This window comes from Equus przewalskii, chromosome 16 (genome assembly GCF_037783145.1).
Source record: "Equus przewalskii isolate Varuska chromosome 16, EquPr2, whole genome shotgun sequence".
NCBI lineage: Eukaryota > Metazoa > Chordata > Mammalia > Perissodactyla > Equidae > Equus > Equus przewalskii.
In genome coordinates, this window is record NC_091846.1 from 14,383,850 (window position 1) to 14,406,394 (window position 22,545).

Sequence of the window (22,545 nt, forward strand, 5' to 3'; positions counted from 1 at the left end):
CACCCTGTTTTATAATGGCCTGTTGACTTGACTTTTTTTCCCTCACTGGTCTGTAAATTACTAGAGCACTGACAAGTGAATCCCCAGCACAATGACTAGCAAATGTTTGTGGAATTAAATGATAATGTGCTAAAATCACACCAGATGAGCCTGGCCAATCAAGGCCATGCAATGGCTGCACAGACCCAGCTTGGCGTCTTCAAGCAGCAAAAAATTGATAATCTCTGATCTGTGCTAATCTCTATTTCTGAAGTCTTTGAATTTCCAGTAGGAAACATCTATGTCAAACAAGCCAACGTGACCAGTGTTCCCAGATGCTCAAGCCAGAACAGCAGGCTGGGTGTCCAGAGGTCAGACAATCCGTCTGCTCTACCATGCACTAAGGTACACAAAGTGGGGTGGGAAAGAAAGGGGAGGAGAGGAGTCTCTGATGATGCTCTAGGGATACCTGAAGCTAAGAGAAGAATCGTGGAGCTCAGCAAACAAAACGCAGCCAAGCGGATGCTGCAGACCAGTTAGCTGACTCTGTAAGTTCACAGGGGGGTTGCTGCAAGAGGGATCGTGCTGGTCCACTGGTCCAGTCCCCGGGGAATGGGATGATGCACAGGTGCCCCCTGGTGGTCTTCCTATAAACTGAAAGGCTCTAAAAGAAGAGTCGTCTCCGGCAGAGGAGTAGCATCACCTGTTAGGGAAAGAAAAGAATCAATTGGGGGCAGGGGAACCGGAGTGCCTTAATTAAGTGCCTGACATTGTGGGATGTCTTCTTAGTGAGTCTATGTCCAGTTAGTCTGTGTGGATTGATTTTGTGATTACATCTTGAAGTCCGGCCGCCAGGAGCCTTGATAAAATCTTTACATCTACATTAATCAGGGAATCCAGGTGAGCACCACGAAGCACTTGCCAGATGTGTCCAGCAGATGAAGGCCTCCACTGAGGAGATCAGTGCTCCCAGGGTCAACACTAATTGTTAGGTTCGGTAGCCAAAAAGAGCTGAGCAGTGAGAGTGAGGGTAGCCAATCCATTGGGGCTGGGGTGGACATGCCTGGGGAACTTGCTGAGAAAGCATCAAAGCCAGGTGCTGGGGAAGAGCCACAGGCCTCCCTTCCTGAACTCTCAGCAAAAGGAAGACCCCCTACCACAAAGGTGGGGAGATGGGGTCCAGTCCAGGCCGCTGACAATTGGCTCTGAAAGAGCATCAGTACTTTCCAAAGAAGCAGGAATTACTTTACAGATTAGGATTTATCCTAAGGGGGAAACCCAAGGTCCTTTTCATCCCCATACACAGATGAATCACTCTGTTAAGTAATAAATCTTTTTACAATTTATGCACCAGGTAGTTACGTGTTAACTTAATGTGATGTGTTTACCCAAAGGGATTTTAGAAAGTGAGGCATTGCATGGTTCATAGGCGGAAAAGACATGTGGGCAGATGATGTTTCTTACCATATAACAAATGGATTAAAAATAGTAATGATTTCATAATTGCATCCTGTTCAAGAATCTGGAGGAACGAAGTCTTAATCCAGAGCCCAAACTATCAGGCAATTTGAACTATTCTCATCACAAAATTACAGCTTGTAGACCCACGACTCTTTCGCTTATACCTCTATAAGTCACCAAAGCTCTTGTTTTGCATATGGTGGCTGAAAGTTTCTTTTTGGAAGAGCACACACCAAATCAAAAGTACGCCAAATCAAAGTTTTTAAAACAGGATCTCAATGTGCTCTGCTTTTTATGATAGTTGCACACCCATTTAACGGGTGACTATATTGAGGCGTTTAGGATCTTGCTGTATGTTTCATGATAACTGGAATGGGGGAAGAACAAAGGGAGCCTGGCTTTCCTCCATCTGTTCACATTGAGGATGCACGTTTCACCATGTGTGTGCCATACCCGGTGCCCCTTGAATTCACGGCTACAACACACATACTTTCTTCTGGCTTCTTGGAAAAGACAGGCCTCAAGAAGTGACTTCTGAGAAAAGCAATACCCCTCAATGAAAAACTGGTCATAAAACATAAAAGAGAAACTCTCCTCCTCTCACCAACAGTAATGCATCTTCTACTGTATCCTGCCTTCTAAAGGCTTTAAACAGTGAATGAAGCGAATTTGAAACATTTGCCGCATTAAGGCAAAACTGAGCTTAGCCAGGATCTTTATGGGTCTTATAAATATTTATACATAATAACATCTGGGCTGAGCCTAGTTTCGAAGCTCGTGTTTGCCGAATGAGTCTCGTTTGGTTTTTCCTTTTTTTTCATGAGAAATGAGGTTGGGGAGGACACCTTTAGTTTGCTATTTTACAGTTTTCATATTCGTTTCTCTTAGCATATCTCACAAGAGCCAAGCCAGGGTCTGTTTGATTTATTCATCTTATTACTAATCAAGAGGCATGGAGTGAAGCAGGATGGGAGAAAAGGGGCGAATCGAAGGTGGGAGCTCTCTTAGGACCAGCTCACGCAGCTGAGGGTTGCACAATTATCTGCAAGTGTCAGGGCCCCAAATCCATTTTTGCCTGGATTATATGATTGACTGCCCCAAAGGTCCCGAATTTTCTCTAAATAATTGCATAACGTTCTTACTTTGTTTCAGCTGAGGAGACTTAGTCATGAGAGTCCAAAAAATGTTGTTGATCTCTTCAGTTTCTCCAAAAGCTTTTCAAAGAGTGATTTATTATTTTTGGGCAGGTCAAAATCAGCCACGTTTGCAAAGCCAGAGAGCAATTTTGAGTTCAAAGCACAAAATGTCTGAATGCAAATGAAGTCAAGCCTCAATTTTCTGCACTGAGAGAAGAGTAGGTTATTCAAAGCTCACTGGTATTTGGGTTGGAAATGGGTTTGTGCTTTTAATCAAATCCAAGCTTTAACATTTCATGGACATTCACTTCCAGCAAAGCAAGGAAGCTTGCTTTGAAGACTGAGTTAGAAGGAGCTAGAAGAGATTTCCTTTCCCATTTCTTCCCTTGTTTATAACTCAATAAAACCTGGGGGAAGACAAGGCTTTCTTGCTGGCTCTGAAAGGGTTCAGGAAAAGCCGTACTGCCCTTTCAAAGGTCCCTGGAGCAAAAATGGCAGTGTAATTTATGCTGCAAGGGCTCCCCAGCAGGGGTAAATACTGCAGGAAAAGCAGGTGAAAGCTAGAGGAGATCTACATGTCAGTAAAGTAAGGAATTAAAATGTTAGTGTTTCTTACAGAAAGAGGAAGCTGTCAACTCGGAAAATAATTAAATGGTTAGTGCTGTCAATGAATATGAAAGATTTGCCTCAGGAAGCCAAAATGCAGATAACTGAGACAAACACACATCCAGCAGATACACACACAGATACAAGGATGAATACTTTGATAGAGAGAAGCGAAGTGACTTGCTCAAGGTCACTCAGGAATTCAGTCCTCCTGGTTGTAGCCCGTCAGAAGTCTCTGCAGTCCTCTGACCGCCAGCACTTCAGATTGTGTTGCCTTAAATTAGAGCCACAAGCATTTTTCTTGTTTCCTGCTCATAAAGCGCAAAACTTGAACAATTCCATTCTTGATGCTGGCCTTTTCCAACACTGAGCTCCCTCTGGGTGTCGCACCCTCTCCTTTGAAAGAAGAGGTAAGCCTCCACTCTATTATTAGAAGCAAATGGTTTGAGAAAGAGGATTTTCCCCCACCCTCAGCTTGTCATTCAAAATGGGATGGAAAGTGAGAATGAAACAGAAGATAAATGTCCCACTCCTTGACTTGGAAGTTGGTTTTTGTCCAAAGGCAGAAGCAGCCTTCGGACTGATAATAGGTAGAATTACACCTCATTTTCCTAACGATACAGGCACTATAATAACCTTGGAAAAGTAATCCTCAACATGATACCCATAGGAATATTTCTAATAAGCAATTTGAAATCATATAACATTCCTGCCGTGGTGCAGCGCAAGGGAACCGTGAGGAGATTAGATTTATTTTCTCGTCTTTTTCTAAATGAGGCCGAGAGGCAGGAAGAGCGGCATCGCCTACTTAACGCTAATACTCTGACATTGTGTGACTATGTTCTTAGGCCAGCATCCAAATGGTCCGCAGGCTGAGAGAAACCAAAGCTGAAAGCTGAGAACCATCAATCTCTAACGCAGAGCTTTTTCAGATGCTTTCTGAAAATCGAATATGCACACGATGACCAGTGCATCCTGTGATGTCTAAAGGCTGGGGACTCTGGGAATGTGCCGATGAAAAGAAACCCCAGAGGGAATTGACAAAATCTAGCCTTTGAAACAGAGACTCAAATTTCAGAAACACAACAAGATTTTGCTTGGAACAGTTAGAAGAAAGCAAAAGCTACTCTGATTTTTGAGTTCTGCAAAAATTCATTATGCACGAAAGAGAAATGGATATAAAAGGCTTCCAGTCAAAAATTTTAAATGTAACAAAAAAAATTAGTAAAATGTTAGTCTACAGCATCTGATCGAAGAAAACGTTATATTAATATGTTTCACTAAATGGAATAGGAACCCTTTTAAATCTTGACTGTTCTGTTGGATGCTCTCTTCGAATGATAGCCACCATTTATCGAGCACTTACTAGATATCAGGCACTAAACTAGATACTTTACAAGCATCATCTTGATTATTCCACATGAGGTAGGAGTTAGTATTACCATTTTCCAAATAGGGAAGTTGAGGTTGAGAGATGCCTGGCCCCAAGATCAGACAGTTGGTATATGGAGTAGCCAGGACTGAAACCCAAGCCTGGGATCCTATCACTATGCTGCCCTGCCCCTTACACATCACTCCAACCATCCAAGATGCCTCCTCCACCAGAAGAAGAGGTTAATTGTCAAACCACATCTAACTCAGGTCCAGGGGAAAGCTTGGGTCTTCTGGAGAAATCTAAGATGATCAGCCACCAGGGAGCCCAGTGCTAACAAGATAGACTAATGAAGAACGAGACTCAATAGGTTCTCCAAAACGAGTATTTCCAGAGTGTTGTCAGAGTTTGATAAGAAGAAATGACAAGACAGGCAGTCATTCTGAATAACGCCCGGAACACGAACCAGAAAGGCTGAGGAAAAGATGTTCACATCAGATTGAACTCAGGCTGAAAAAGCAACAGAAGAGGGGTCTGTAATTGTGAGCAACTACGGTAGTTCACTCGGGGAAAGAGAAGGGGAGCGTTTCTGACATGTCTTGGTGCCAAGACCAATATTATCTTATATTAAAAAATAATTGAGGCTGATACAAGGCTTTTGCAGAGCCCAATTCACCATGACCAGGAGTAGAACAGGGGGTGGGGCGAGCAGTTGAGGAGAGCAACCAATTTTCAGTAGCCTGGGGAAGGAGGAGAAGAGAGGCAAATGAAATTCAATATCCCAGAAGTTAAAGCTCTGTGCTTGTAGAGCACAAAAGAAAACACGCCTAATGGAGTAGAATAATAAAGAGAACACTCTGCATTCATAGGGTATTGGGTCCTTAAAAGATCTTCGCAAATAGTGTGGGGGAATCCATTGCCATACACCTGTGAGGCATTATTATTTGCAGGGGACTCGCTGTAGTGAACCTGGGCGCTGACAATGGTAAGAAAGCACCAACACAATGATCACATTCCCAGCCTTGAAGGGATTAGGTCCCAGGCCACCTGGGAAGGGAACAATGCTGCTGGCTGGGGCCCCACAGCCTGGGCGCTCTTTTTGCCAGTGGGTAAGGAATTTTCAGTGTGGTCTCATGAAAGATGAGGTCACTGCTCCCTTCTCTCTCCACACGCACTCTGCAGAATAGCTAAGGGTAGGGTGGGTAAGGTTAACACACAATTGGATACTTTTTATAGGTGACCAGCTATCAGAGAATGAGGATATATTAAAGCGGTGATCTATAAACTTTTTGGCTTACACACCCTCTAAAATAATTTTGAAAAAGTTTATAGCCCCCACCCACATTTTTCACCCACCCACCCACATTTTGACCTCTGAGTTTTTTCATCCTAAGTTTATGTAATCGCAAAGGATGTAACTTCTGGCACAGTGTAAAATTTGACAATTCAAAATATAACTGTTATTAACTCTTTTCAATGTGTCCAATATTGAAGGATTTAATACTCACCAATGTCCACTTTTAAAATACAAGCACAAACGCTTCTCTTTGACATTGTCTTTCCATTCCAATTCTCTTCAAGATCCAGCTGATTGTATTATATTTTTGTGCTCGTCTTTATGATCACTCTCACATGTTTCTGGGATAGATATGTACATATGCGCATATATATATATGTATGCATATTTTTAAGTTTGTAGGTTTAAAATTTTTCTCCTGGATTGAGGTGTTATTATTATTAATAAACAATTGACCATAACAATATACAGATTTTACAAATTTTGAAAAATAATTACATAAGTATAAAATTAAATTTTTTTACTGGACATATGTCTCAATGAGATGGAAAGAGGTTTATGATGTCTTGAATTCTCCCTTTGTTCCCGTGCCCTGGAGGTTTTTATACCAGGACAATACAGCACAGTAAGTTTTTGTTGCTGATTTTTAGTTGTTTTTTTTTTTTATAAAATAGAAGAAGGCACACTCTGGCAGCAGAGATGGCAAAAAAAACAAAGGCTTGTTCTCAAGCCAATCAATTTTTAGGAGAGAGAATTCATGGAAGTCAAGGAGTTGGAAATTGATTTCCTTGAAATTATCCACAAGTAGGTACCAGATGGAAAGCCTTGGCACAGAGGGTTGAACGGACACCTGTACTTCACTTTGAAGACAAATGTCCCAAATTGCAGCATGTGACTATCATTTCCTCTTTCTCCGGGGAGTCAGGAGCCATCTCGAATCTTACAGCACAAGGTGAGAGTGGAGAAGTCGGACAAGCTCTAGCTTTGCAGCTTGCTAACTGTGTGACTCGGCAAGTAATAAACCTCTCTGACCCTTGGCTGCCTCTTCTTTAAAATAGTACACTAAAGCCACTTCTCCCACGGGGCTATTGGAAGGATTAAACGACCAAGATACATAAGCGTGGAAGTTGAAGGTGGATGCTCAGTGCATATTAGTTATCTTTCCTACTATAGGAGTAGTGATTATTTGGATTCAGCTACATGGACATTTGTTATATTCTCCATAACTCTTAGAGACAAAGGACTTCAAAACTGTCCTCTGCCATTATTACTCAGAGTTAGTACCACCTGAAAGACAATAGTCATCTGGTCCTCATCCCTCTGTTTTACTGCATTAGATGCCTTCGGGGAGCCAGCCCAGCCCTCAGTGTCTTCTCTCTGGGGTTCGCCTTCTTCTCCCCGTTCCTTCGAACAACCTACCCATGGACGCAGAGGGTGGAGCATGCTGTATCATCAAACTTGAAGTACCATCTTCACGGCAAACCAACTATTTGGGTTTCCGGTTCAGCAGGAAAGGCATTTGTTTCCACTTGAAGGGTCAGAGGAGCTTCTTCATAGCTGAGAGGAAGCTTAGGTTGGGCAACCCAGCGAGTATAACCTAAGACCGTGGGCTGTGGAATTAGATGGATACAGGTTCAAATCTGGTCCTGTCACATACTACCTGGGTAACCCCAGTAGGGCCTCTAAGGCCAAGTTAACGTATCCACAAAATGTGGCTGACAGTGCCACCTACTTCATAGCGTTGCTTGGAGAATTTAATGAAATGGTGCACATAGGACACTAGCCCAGTGCCTGGTGTACGTATGTATTCAGTAAGTACTGGAGGTTCTAGCCAGGAAAATTAGGCAAGAAAATGAAATAAAAGGCACCTCAGAATGGAAAGGAAGAAGTAAAATGAGCTATATTTGCAGATGAGGTGACATGGTTCCCTTAGAACAGTGCCATGATTTCTACTGGTTAGCCTCACATTTGAAGCAATAATTCTTTCAGATAAATTCTAGAGAGGACTTGGCAGAACAATGCTTAAACGTAAGAACTAGCTGTCCTTTTCTTTTTTTTTAAATTTTCATATAACTAGTAAGCAAATCAAGTGGCCAAATCACTTTGCCCTCAATTTTTACCCACTGAGGTGAAGGCAGGCCCTGCACAGTTTACGAGGTGACACCAGGTGTGTCTGCCCTGCTCCCAAGCACCATCCTGCCAGCAGGAGATAGGAAATCTGGACCAGTTACTGACATCTTGCCTGGGTTTGGTCCTAGGACTGTTAATGGGGAATGGACCCTTTAACAAGCTGAGGATCCCTACTGAAGGGTGTCCCCTGGGGCTTCCTGAGGTTGGAGATTTGGGAGCTCAAAGCAACAGGTGCTCAGAAAATGTCCCACAGTCCAGGCCTTGTCAGGTGCAGCACATACCCTCGGGGGAAGTCTTCTCCGACCACTCCCCGCTGTCCTGCCCCAGAGGAAAGTGCTGGAATGTGAGGTCCCTGAGGGCAGGGATTTTGTTCATCACTGTATGCCGAGTGCCTAGAACGGCACTGTCCAAGAGAAATGTAAATCTTTACGTGTAATTTAGAATATTCTAGTAGCTACATTTAAAAAGTGAAAAGAAACAAGTGAAATTAATTTTAATTTATACAAACAAGTATATCCAAACTTTCACTGTTTAACCCAATATATCCAAAATACTATTTCAAAGTGTAATCAATATGAAAATTATTAATGAGATATTTTACTTTTCTTCATACAGAGTCTTTGAAATCCAGTGTGTATTTTACACTTAGAGCACGTCTCAATGTACACCAGCCACATGTGGCTCATGGCCAGTGCACTGTAACCATCACAGACCTAGAACAATTGTTGGCACATGGCAAGCACTCTCTGTATATTTAATGACTACAGTTAAATCAGAGTCTCTGGGCTTCCTAGGGCTGGACAAATTACGAGAAACTTGGTGGCTTAAAACAACAGAAATATATTCTCTCACAGTTCTGGAGGCTAGAAGTCTGAGATGAGGTATCAGCAGGCTTGGTTCCTTTCGAAGGCTCCCAGGGATAATCCCGTCTATGTCCTTCTCCCAGCTTCTGGTGTCTGCAGGCAATCCTGGGCATTTCTTGGTTTATAGACACATCACTCCAATCTCTGCCTCCGTCTTCACATGGCCTTCTTTCCCATGTGTCTTTATGTCTTCTTTTCTGTCTCTTTAAGGACACTCTCATTAGATTTGGGGTCTACCCTAATCTGGGGTGATCTCATCTTGATCCAATCTTAATTATGTCTGTAAAGACGCCTTTTCCAAATAAGGTCACATTCTGGGTTTCCATGTAGATATATAAATTTGAGGGGGGGCATTATTTAACCCACTACAGGACGCAGGCACTTAAATTTTAACAGCTGCAAGCTCATTGCTCTATGCAGCATGGGGTAAGGAAACCATTACATCACCTTATTGAATTCTCAACAGGCTTGCAAGATGGAATCATTATCTCACTCACTGAAGAGGAATCTGAAGTTGGGAATATATGAGATTTGCCTGAGTTTTCGCAGCTGATAAGTAGCAGAGCTCGGACTTGACCCCAGGTCTATATGACTACAAAGTCCATACTCATAGCTTGTATTCAGCCCTGTCTCATGCCTTCAGGGTCTGCGGTTCTTATGAACTGCCCTACATCAGAGTCCTTTGTAAAGATGTTTCCTGTTTAGTATCTCTAGTCTTTGAGTCAGCGGCTTGACGTCATTGTGCAGTTTTCATATTTGGTCCAAATTATTTATTCCACATAAGAACCATCTTTACCATTGTGTAAAGATGTTACCATTATTGTAAAAGGCTAAGCAAAGGATTTTTCATTTTAGAGCCGAGGAGACTGTGGGGGAAGGAGAGACTAAATTCAGTAATGCATTTTGCGTCCCACTGTTTGAAAATCACCAGATCCAGGAGCAAAATTCAGAGTGTGTGCCCAGAAGTGGAAGCAGCTCCTGGGAAGGGGCTTGTGAAGAAAGGTACCCTGTATTCTGAGGAAGGAGCTCAGCATCACTCCACCAGAAGGAGCCATTGTTGATATAAAGGAGTGATCTTTCCCTCCAAAGTGTGTGTTTAATATTTAATAGATAGAGACTCACAGGACAACTAGGAAAGCGATTCCAGATAGTTCCGGTTGTGGGAGCATAACCTGGCAAAGGCACTTACCTGGGAGATGGGAATACTCTGTGTCTTTTTTCACATACACGTGAGAGTAAGCACGGCTCTCTTCATCTTTGCTTGTTATTTCTTACCAGATTTTTTCTTTTTAAAGGATTGGCACCTGAGCTAACATCTGTTGCCAATCTTCTTTTTTTTTCCCTTCTTCTTCTCCCCAAAGACCCCCAGTACATAGTTGTATATTCTAGTTGTAGGTCCTTCTGGCTGTGCTGTGTGGGATGCCACCTCAGCATGGCTGGATGGCTGGTGCCATGTCCGCGTCCAGGATCTGAACCGGTGAAACCCTGGGTCGCTGAAGTGGAGCGCGCAAACTTAACTACTCGGCCACGGGGCTGGCACCTCTTACCGGACTTTTATTTGCCTTGACAAGTAGAACCACTCAAGCTTCCTGTAGTGGCAGTGGGAGTCCCCCCTGCAATGAGGAGGGCTAGACAGACAGGGCCAAGTTTAGGTCAGGATTGTCTTTTGGTGAACTGAAACCCTGCCACCAGCTCTCTGCCTAATGGTTTTAGCTGAGTGCAGTGGCATTTTGGTGGTGTTGTCTCTGGCCCCTCCTGTGGATGACCAGTGGGGCCCAAGTGTCATTGTCCTGGAGGAATAGTTACCAGCTGTGCAGAAGTCCCCTCACTCAAATCAGTAGCTAGCCTTGGCAGGACTAGGAAGATCTATCTCACTGTGGCATTTCCAGGCCTGGACTTGGTGTCTAAAGGCTTGGCATGTGGCTTCAAATTTGGCGGAAGGGGCCTCAAAAAGATATTTATTGCATGCTTCTGCCACATCAGGACAGAAGGCCATGGGCCCACGTAACGCATGTGCGCTGCAGTAAAAAAAAAAAAAAAAAAGAAAGCAAAAAAACCAACCCAAATCCAAATCCAAATAAATACAGCTCACTGAGCTACTCCCTGGGTAAACCAAAACTACACAGCTGTGGCTACACTGGGAAATACTCATTTTGCGATCTAAAATGTGAATTCTTGTTTGCTTTTTATCTTTTTTTTTTTTTTTTTGAGGAAGACTAGCCCTGAGCTAACTACTGCCAGTCCTCCTCTTCTTGCTGAAGAGGCCTGGCCCTGAGCTAACATCATGCCCATCTTCCTCTATTTTATATGTGGGACACCTGCCACAGCATGGTGTGCCAAGCGGTGTCATGTCCACAGCTCGGATCCGAACCGGTGAACCTTGGGCTGCTGAGAGGCAGAACATGCGAACTTAACCGCTGCGCCACCTGGCCAGCCCCTCTTGCTTGCTTTTTAAAAGAGCATCTATTCTGGGCAGCATGAGCTCTGCATGCTCTGTGTCATGGACTGAATGTTTGTGTCCTCCCCAAATTCATATGTTGAAACCTTAACCCCTAGCGTGGCTGTATTTGGAGATGTGAGGGCTTTAAGGAAGTAATTAGGTTACATGAGGTCATAAGGTGGGGCCCTGATCCAATAGGATTCATGTCTTATAAGAAGAGACACCAGACAGCTCTCTCTTTCTCCTTCCCTCTTTCTCTTTCCCCACGTGCACGCACTGAGGAAAGGCTACGTGTGCACACAGCAAAAAGGGGGCTGTCTGCAACCCCAGGGCAGAGCCCTCACCAAACAGCAACCCTGCTGGCAACTTGATCTTGGACTTCTCAGAAAGCCCAAGAAAATAAATTTATGAAAAATAAATGTATTTATTTTTACTTTGAGAAAATAAATTTCTGTTGTTAAACTACTCAGTCTGTGGTCCTGCTTTAATAGCCTGAGCAGATAAATCCACTCCGAGAAATGAGGACAGGCAGAAGGGCTGGGTTCAGAGCAGCCCGGGACTCTTGCCTTGTCCCGCAGCTCTGACCTGTCCCGGCCTCAGTTTCCTCATGGGTGAAATAGCTTTTGTAGGCTTGTTAATTATAACCCCCCAAACAAATGATACTCTGGCAGATGGGGACATTTTGGATGAGGCTTTCCTGCCCAGAGGCTGCCCTAAGCAGCCTTTATCCCTCTTACTCTTACTCTCTACTCAGTGGGGATGGAAACGTGGATTTTGATTATCTGAGGGAGCTCGGCAAACATAGGCAGATGGCTTCTGTTCTCCAGGTTGCATGCTTTCATTTCTCTTTAGACTCAGGTGTAAATTAAGGATATAAAATGTTCTCTTACGTCCTTTCCAGATCTAAAACTACTTTTTCCCTGACAGTATTTCTTCTTTTTACTCATCTTTATAAAAGACATCATTTTTTAAGGGAAAGGAACCAAAAACCAAAAACCAAAACCAACCACATGAAAGCAGAGCTTTCCTGAAATGTCAAGGAAATACGGTACCTGCAGGTGTGTGGCTGTGTATTTACCTGAACATGCTGTACTGGGTATTAGGAATATGAAGACAAATAACATGGTCCATAGTTCCCAGGGTTTAGAGTCACTAGAAAATGTTCAAATAATTGGTTTTCCTTTTTATTTTAAGCTTAAAAAGAAAAACAAATGAAATATAGAAGTGATTTGTTTTCCTACTTTCCCTATCTCACTTATAGAGCATAGCTCACATTTTAAGCCTCTGGGAAATAAAAGCAACAAATGCCAAGTATGTGTTAACAGACTGAGCACAATGTCTGACTCACACTCTAAGTGCAGGCATTGTGCACTCGTGAGAAGTTAACACGCGTTGATATATGAACTCATCTAGCACACGTCAAGAGGGCTCACGATAGCAAACAACCATCACAGCTACTAAACTCAGCAAAAGCTAATTGCCAGTGCGGAACTAGATGGGGTGGTGATTGTATAACGTTGTGAATATACTAAATACCACTGAATTGCACACTTTAAAGTGGTTAATTTTGTTATGTGAATGTCACTTCAAAAAAAAAAATACCAACACAGCTAATTGCCAGTTGGATCAGACGTTGGACTAAGACGTGCTTAAATACCCGAGATTCAAGGCTGAGAGTCACTACTGGAAAGGAGGAAGGGATCACAGGTTAAGGCCTGAACATAGCTGTGTGTCAGTGTGGTAGGGCTTCATGTCCAGTGAGAACCGAGGTGGGAGGAGCATACTTTCACACCAGTCTGCAAACTTCAAGGAAGCACACAGAGACTTTAAAACCCTAGGCCTAAGAGGACTGTTAGACAAAGAGCCCGTGCTCATCCACTCCAGCCTGACCCCAAGGTGCAGCTCCCGAGCTGTGTGATGTGGGGAAGTGGATTCACAACTTTCTTGACTGTGGCTGTCTACCTCTCTCAGAGTTACTCTTTATTTAACTTTTACCATACGGTAGCATATTTCACTCTTGCCTCATCACCCCTTTTTTTGCCCAATCTATAATGTTTTCTAGGTCTGAAATACCTGGCAGTGTGCAATGCAATATTACTCTTATCACATTGTTGTTACCCTTTGCAGGCCCTCTGAAAACACCTTTACTTTAATGTAATGCTTTCTTTTCACACATACAGACACACCTCCTTCTTCCTCTTGGATTCCCACTAGCTAGGGGATCAAGCCCTGGGAATTTAATCACCCAGCCTCGTTGGCCTTGTGTCTGTGGCTTTGGTTACATCATAATTTCCTTTCACCTCATAGTATATATTTTCTGGCCAACTGTCTTGCTTCTTCTTTTCTATACAATTGTGGGAAGAAGATGGGACTGACTTGTCTTTAAGCTCTTGTTTCTTTTCTTTGAGGAAATGCTCAGGATTTCTTCTTAGCTCCCTCAACAGCTAATTTCTTTCTGGCTCAACAACCCTGACTTGTCAGTGCTCACAAAATGGGACTTTCTCCTGTGTCTTCATCCTCTCCTTATCATTCACACTCTGATGTTTTACTTGTTGGTTTGTCCGTCCCCCTCTCCGCCTGCAGGAGAAATGGGGCTGTGGTTGGATTTTGTGTGTTTATTTCGTTAACCTTTGTTCTTGTCAGTTCTTGTTCCCCAAGGGTGTTCTGTGACTCTCAGTGAATCCAAATGCATTTAGGTTTGTGACTGCCCTTGAATACACAAACCATTGGATCTATGGTTCACATCCTGACATTGCCACTTACTCGCCTTTTGATTCTGCACTAATTTCTTAATAGCTATTTAGCACAGTTGTGAGAATCCAATAAGGTTATGCCTGTGAAGGCATAGAGCATATATCTGGGGGATAGTAGGTGTTCAATAAATATTTGTTAGATTTAGAGTAAAATTGTTTTCATCTCATGAAATATTTTCTCTAATCTGAATCTCTGACTATGAAAATTCAACTTAAACAGGCATGCAAGAAAATAGTTGTTGTGGTGGGAACATAAATCGGTACAACTTTTCTGGAGAGCAAAGTTACCACATGTGTCAAACATTAAAACTATATAAATGTGGAGTGACATCAGCATCATCGTAGAGTGAGCTCTTACCTTAGTCTCTTCCCCCTAAGATAGAATGAAAAGGACATTCACCCAACACAACAGATGTCTGAGAGATCCACACAGCCATATGTCTGAAGGTGGGGGTGCTGGAACCCCCCAGAAGGCAGTGGAAGGAGTTAAAGGGATTGCCTTTCCCTCCCATGCAGCAGAGACCTAGGGGTGGGAACTCACAGTGGCCAGCATGTGACCCTGAGAGGAAAAGGGAGAGAGGCAGCTCTCTCTGGGAATGCTTGTGCTCTCAGAGCCAGTGGGAAAGATCCATACTGAGGTGTCTAAGCAATCGTAGGGGTGTCCACACCAAGGCTGGGCAGACAGTGAGTGCAGAACCAGGATGCAAGGGATTGTGCACACAAAAGAAAGTACTCCTCCCAACTGCCTGGCGCACCAGCTCAGCCTGACATCCTGAGCAGGGGATCTCCATCAGAGCACATGTGCATCTGTTTGTAAAGCAGTGGCAGTGAGCAGGCAAATGCAAACATGCCCTATTAGCATAGCTTCCAAAGGACACACACAGCTGCCAGAGATCACATTGGGCTCAGAATGCACAGCTCCTGCCCCCCACCCAGTGGTGGCAGGTGGAATCTGCAATCAGAGATTACCACTATGTTAAAGCACAAATCCACCCCATCAAACAGTATGAAGAGGTATATTAATACTCCAGACCAGAAGTAAAATGACAATCACCCAGAAAGCAATCCTGAAGGCACAGAAATTTACCAATCTAAATGACAGAATTCAAAATAGCTATCATAAAAAAAACTCAATGAGTTACAAGAAAATACAGGAAGGAAGTTCAATGAAATCAGGAATAGAATTAATGAACAGAGAGAATTCTCCACAAAAGAGATTGAAAATATAAAGAAAAAACAATCAGAAATGTTAGAGATGAAAACACAATGAATAAGATAAAGAAAAATCTGGAGTCCTTAAAAACAGAGCTGATAATATGGAGGAAAGAATTAGCAATTTAGAGGACAGAAACATAGGAATGCTCCAGATGGAGGAAGAGAGAGAGCCAAGACTAAAAATAAATGAATAAATTCTCTGAGAAATGTCTGATTCACTTAGGAAACACAACATAAGAATTATAGGTATTCAAGAGGGAGAAGAGGGGGAGAAAAGAGCAGAAAGCTTGTTCAAAGAAATAATAGCCGAGAACTTCCCAAACCTGGAGAAGAAGGTGGAATTACAAGTAAAAGAAGCTAATAGAACTCCTAATTACATCAATGAAAAGGACCTTCTCCAAGGCATATAGTAGTAAAACTGGCAAAAGTCAATGACAAAGAAAAAATATTAAAGGCAGCAAGGCAGAAGAAAATAACCTACAAAGGAGCCCCTAACAGACTTTCAGTGGATTTCTCAGCAGATACCTTACAAGATAGGAGAGAGTGGAATGATATATTCAAAATTTTGAAAGACAAAAACTTTCAACCAAGAATACCCTAACTGGTGAAAACATCCTTCAGATATGATAGAGAAATAAAATCTTTCCCAGATAAACAAAACTGAGGGAGTTCATCGCCACAAGATCCCATCTACAAGAAATGATCAAAATGACCTCACACCTGAAAAAAAAAGAAAAGGTTTACAAAGCCTTGAGCAAGGAGATAAATAGGCAGGCAAAATCATAAAGTTGCAGCTATCAGAACAGCTTAGCAAACGTTTAATTAAAACATTAAAGATAAAAGGAAGTAAAACATCAAAAATAAACATAACCACTTCATTTTAACCATGAAATTACAAGAATAACTTAGTTGGGGAAGAAGAAAGGGATGGAACCTGCTTAGATTAAGGAAATAAGAAGCTATCAAATAATGGACTATCTCATCTACGAGGTGTTTTATACAAACCTCACGGTGACCACTAAACAAAATTTGGAACAGAGACACAAATGATAAATAAAGAGAAAACTGAGAAAACCAGTGAGAGAACCACCAAACTGAATTGGCAGTCCAAAATACATGGAATGAGAAACAAGGGAAATAGAGAACAACTGGAAAACAAATGACAAAATGGCAGTATTAAGCCCTCATATATCAATAATGACTCTAAATGTAAATGGTTTGAATTCTCCAAATACAGAGAGGCTGGATGGATGAAAAAATAAGACCCAACAATATGCTGCCTCCAGGAAACACATCTCAGTTCTAAAGACAAACACAGGCTCAGAGTGAAGGGATGGAAGATGATACTCTAGGCTAATGGTTAACAAGAGAAAATAGGTGTTGCCATAATTATATCAGACAAAGCAGACTTCAAGTGAAAAAAGGCAATGAGTGACAAAGAGGGCAGTATATAACGATAAAAGGGACACTCTACCAAGAGGACATAACACTTATAAAATATATATGCAACTACCACAGGAGCACCAAAGCACATAAAGCAACCATTAACAGACCTAAAAGGAGATATTAACAGCAGCACAATACTAGCAGGGGACCTGAACATCCCACTTATATCAATGGATACATCATCCAGGTAGAAAATCAACAAGGAATAGTGGAATTAAATGAAAAACTAGACCAGATGGACTTAATAGATATATATATAGAACACTCCATCCAAAAACAGCAGAATACACATTCTTCTCAAGTGCACATGGAACATTCTCAAAGATAGACCATATGCTGAGAAACAAATCAAACCTCGATAAATTTAAGAAGACTGAAATCATAGCAAGCATCTTTTATGACCATTATGCTATGAAACTAGAAATCAACTACAAGAAAAAAGCTGGGAAAGTAATAAATATGTGGAGACTAAACAACATGCTACTGAATAACCAATGGATCATGGAAGAAATTAAAGGAGAAATCAAAAAATATCTGGAGATGAATGAAAATGAAAATACACCATATCAACTCATATGGGATGCAGCAATAACAATCCTAAGAGGGAAATTCATAGCAATATGAGCCCATCTTAACAAACAAGAAAAATCTCAAATAAATAATCTTAAACTACCCTAAAAAAACTAGAAAAAGAAGAACCACCAAAGCCCAAAGTCAGCAGAAGGAGGGAAATAATAAAAATTAGGCAGAAATGAAAGAAACTGAAGCCAGAAAAACAAGTAGAAAGGATCAATGAAACTAAGAACTGGTTCTTTGAGAAGATAAACAAAATTGACAAACCCTTAGCCAGACTCCCTAAGAAAAAAAGAGAGGAGGCTTAAATAAATAAAACGAAAAATGGAAGAGGAGAAATTACAATGGATACCAAAGAAATATAAAGGATTATAAGAGAATACTATGAAAAACTATACACCAACAAATGGGACAATCTAGAAGAAAAGGATAAATTCTTAGACTCATACAACCTCCCAAAATTGAATCAAGAAGAAATAAAGAATCTGTATACACAAATGACAAGAGATTGAAACAGTAATAAAAAACCTCCCAAAAATAAAAGTACAAGACCATATGTCTTCTCTGGAGAATTCTACCAAACATTCAAAGAAGATTTAAGACCTCTCCTTCTCAAATTATTCCAAAAAATGAAGAATACGGAACACTTCCTAACACATTTTTTTTTTTAAAGATTTTTTTTTTCCTTTTTCTCCCCAAAGCCCCCTGGTACATAGTTGTGTATTCTTCGTTGTGGGTTCCTCTAGTTGTGGCATGTGGGACGCTGCCTCAGCGTGGTCTGACAAGCAGTGCCATGTCCACGCCCAGGATTCGAACTGACGAAACACTGGGCCGCCTGCAGTGGAGCGCGCGAACTTAACCACTCGGCCACGGGGCCAGCTCCCCTAACACATTTTATGAGGCCAACATCACCTTGATCCCAAAGCCAGACAAGGACAACACAAAATGATATAGGCCAATATCACTGGTGAACATAGATGCAAATATCCTCAATAAAATATTGTCAAACCAAATAGAGCAATACATTGAAAAGATCATACACCATGATCAAGTGGGATTTATACCAAGGAAGCAGGGATGGTTCAACATCTGCAAATCAATCAATGTGATACAGCACATTAACAAAATGAGGAATAAAAACCACATGATCATCTCAACAGACACAGAGAAAGCATTTGACAAGATCCAACATCCATTTATAATTTAAAAAAAAACCCTCAAGAAAACTGGTATAGAAGGGGGTCAACCCAGTGGCATAGTTAAGTTTGTGTGCTCCTCTTTGGCAGCCTGGGGTTCACAGGTTTGGATCCTGGACATGGACCTACACACCACTCATCAAGCCACACTGTGGTGGCATCCCACATACAAAATAGAGGAAGATTGGCACAGATGTTAGCTCAGGGACAATCTTCCTTAAGCAAAATGAGGAAAATTGGCAACGGACATTAGCTCAGGGTCAATCTTTCTTACCAAAACAAACAAACAAAAATGGGTATAGAAGGAAAGTACCTCAACATAATAAAGGCCATATATGAAAAACCCACAGTCAACATCATACTCAACAGGGAAAAACTGAAAGCTAACCCTCTTAGAAGAGGAACAAGACAAGTGTGCCCACTCTCACCATTCTTATTCAACATAGTACTAGAGGTTTTGGCCAGATGCATTAGGCAAGAAAAAGAAATAAAGGATATCCAAATTGGCATGAAGAAGTGAAACTCTCACTGTTTGCAGACGACATGATTTTATATAGAGAAAATTCTAAAGAATCTATCAGAAAACTCTTAGAAATAATAAAAAAACTACAGCAAAGTTGCAGGGTACAAAGTCAACTTACAAAAATCAGTTGCATTTCTATACTCTAATAATGAACTAACAGAAAGAGAACTCAAGAATACAATCCCGTTTACTATCTCAACAAAAAGAATAAAATTTCTAGGAACAAATTAAACCAAGGAGGCGAAAGACCTCTACAATGAAAACTATAAGACACTATTGAAAGAAATCAATGATGACATAAAGAAACGGGAAGGAATTCCATGGTCATGGATTGGAAGAATAAACATAATTAAAATTTCCATACTACATAAAGTAATCTATAGATTCAATGCAATCCCAATTGGAATCCCACTGACATTCTTCATGGAAATAGAACAAAAAATACTAAAATTCATATGGGGCAACAAAAGACCCCAAATAGCTAAAGCAATACTGAGAAGAAAGAACAAAGCTGGAGGCATCATAATCCCTGACTTCAAAATATACTAGAAAGATACAGTAATCAAAACAGCACGGTACTGGTACAAAAACAGACAAACAGATCAACAGAACAGAATCGAAAGCCAAGAAATAAAACCACACATCTACAAACAGCTAATCTTTGACAAAACAGCCAAGAACATACAATGGAGAAAGGAAAGTCCCTTCAATAAATGGTGTTGGGAAAACTGGACAGGCACATGCAAAAGGATGAAAGTAGTCCATTATTTTCACCATACACAATAATTAAGTCAAATTGGATCAAAGACTTAAAGGTAAGACCTGAAACCATAAAACTCCTAGAAGAAAATATAGGCAGTACACTCTTTGACATCAGTCTTAAAACGATCTTTTTGAATACCATGTCTACTCAGGCAAGGGAAACAAAAGAAAAAATAAACAAATGGGACTTCATCAGACTAAAGACCTTCAGCAAGGCAAAGGAAACTGGGAACAAAATGAAAAGACAACCCACTAACTGGGAGAAAATATTCACAAATCATATATGCAACAAGGGGTCAATCTCCAAAATATATAAAGAAATCACACAACTCAACAACAAGAAAACAAACAACCTGATCAAAAAGTGGGCAGAGGCTATGAACAGACATTTTTCCAAAGAAGATATACAGATGGCCAATAGGCACATGAAAAGACGTTCAGCATCACTAATGATCAGGGAATTGCAAATCAAAACTACAGTAAGACCTTACACCTGTCAGAATGACTATAATGACCAAGACAAAAAATAAAAATTGTTGCAGAGGATGTGGAGAAAAGGAAACCCTTATACACTGCTGGTGGGAATGCAAACTGGTGCAGCCACTATGGAAAACAGTATAGAGATTTCTCAAAAATTTAAAAATAGAAATACCATATGACCCAGCTATCCCGCCACTGGATATTTATCCAAAGAACTTGAAATCAACAATTCAAAGAAACTTATGTGCCCCTATGTTCATTGCAGCATCATTCACAATAGCCAAGATGTGGAATCAACCTGATTCATCATCGACTGATGAGTGGATAAAGAAGATGTGGTATATACATATACAATGGAATACTACTCAGCCATTTGCAACAACATGAATGGACCTTGAGGGTATTACATTAAGTGAAAAAAGCCAGACAGAGAAAGATAAACACTGTATGATTTCACTCATATGTGGAAGATAAACACATGGACAAGGAGAACAGATTAGTGGTTACCAGAGGGGAAGGGGGTTGGTAGGTGGGCCTAAGGGGTAAAGGGGCACATATATATGGTGACTGACAAATAATAAGGTACATCTGAAATTTCAGAATGTTATAAACTATTATGACCTCAATAAAATAAAAAACATATCTATAAACTCTCTATCCCAGCAATTCCAATTTGAGGAATTTATATTAAAGGAATAATTGATCTGGAGAAGATCCAAGATGGCGCCATGAGTAGTCCTCTTTGTCTCTCCCCCTTTGAGTCTACAATTATTTGGACACTCATCGCTTAACAAAGGATATCCAGATAGCATCTCAGGACGTCTGAGAGACCCACGCGACTATACATCGGAAGGCGGACGGACTTCCCTCCGGGAGGAGGTGGAGATAGGTGAACACTCTCCGACCCCGACCCAACAGCCTAGTACCTGCAAGTGGCTTTCTTCCAACAGATGCCCCCAGAAGATCAACACACACCTAGGGCAGGAGCGAGCACACACCAGAGGAGCAACGGTGGAAAGAGGTGACCAGAACCCTACCTAAACCCCCTGCAATTACTCCTAAATGCAGAGGGAAACTCTAGAGTTACACACCTGAGCCCACGGGGAGAGTCTCGCCCCACCATTGGCGGGGAGATCCCGCCTGGTGTCCATGGCTCCCGGAGGGTCCCAGAGAGAATCACAGAGGGCATGGCGGCCCCCTGGCTGCCACTGCCTGCACGGCCGGGCAAGGGAGTGCCGGAGATCTCAGATAGGACTGGGGCTGGGTGAAGCTCCAGAGGCCAGCTCCATGCCCCGGAGGGGAAGCTCCAGAGTTCTGCCTGGGCAGCAGACAAAACTCTCTGTCTGCCATTAACAGAGGGGCCATGCCCAGCATTCACAACTCTGGAAAAGTCCCAGAGAGAATCCCAGAGTGCGAGGCGAACCCCAGCTGCCTTTGCCCGCCCCCTGGGGCAAGGGATTGCCGGAGATCTTGGAGAGGACTGGGGCTGGGTGGAGCTCCAGAGGCCAGCTCTGTGGCCCGGTGGGGAAACTCCAGAGTTCTGCCCAGGCAGCAGACAAAACTCTCTGTCTGCCATTAGCGGAGGGGCCACTCCCAGCATCCACAACGCCGGGAGGGTTCCGGAGAGGAGAATATCAGGCAGGGCAGCAGCTGACCAGCTACCACTGAAATCAGGATCTCCAGCTATCCCCCAGTCAGGGCAAAGGGCTCCCCAAGTTCCTGGGGAACAGGACTGGGGCTGGGTGGAGTTCCAGCGACCCGGCTCTGCAGCCTAGGGGGAAACTCTACAGGCTCACAGCAGCCTCAGCGAAAGCCTCTGCACAGCACTAGTAGAGAGCACCCATCCGGCAGCCACAAGGCTGGAAGACCCCGGGACAAAAGTAGCATAGCTAGGTGAGCTAACCACAGACTGTAGAAGATGCCAATAGCTCTGCTGCGACCCATAGTGGACAAGTGAGATTTTGTGGGTGCCAACAGTGACAGAGTGGCAAATATAAGTGATCCTACCCCTGGCCACTGGAAAAGCCCATAACACCATTGCAGACCCCAAGGAGGGAGCACGTCTAGGTGGGCTGCAACAGTAGGCACCAGCAGCCTGAAGCCCCCCCGTGACGGCCCCCATGGCAGAAGAGGGAATCCAAAGGACCACTGTGACTACGAGGAGGGGCCCAGGCCCAGTCAGCAACTGCGGATAGGGTTCCTGGTCAGTGCAGTATAAACAGCTGCTCCCCCACCACACCAGCAGAAACAAGTGGAAGGAGCAACTAATCTCTATCTCCATGCTGAGGCACAAATCTACAACATCAAGCAATA

General features: G+C 42.5%; 1 long non-coding RNA gene across 1 annotated transcript in view; it reads left to right on the forward strand.

Moving 5' to 3' along the window:
* The first annotated feature begins 268 nt into the window (after positions 1 to 268).
* The window catches only part of LOC139076378 (uncharacterized), a 31,405-nt gene continuing 9,128 nt past the window's right edge, over positions 269 to 22,545 (forward strand). The window contains exon 1 of the long non-coding RNA XR_011527943.1: positions 269 to 384. This is a non-coding gene — a long non-coding RNA (uncharacterized lncRNA). The remainder of the gene's footprint in view (positions 385 to 22,545) is intronic.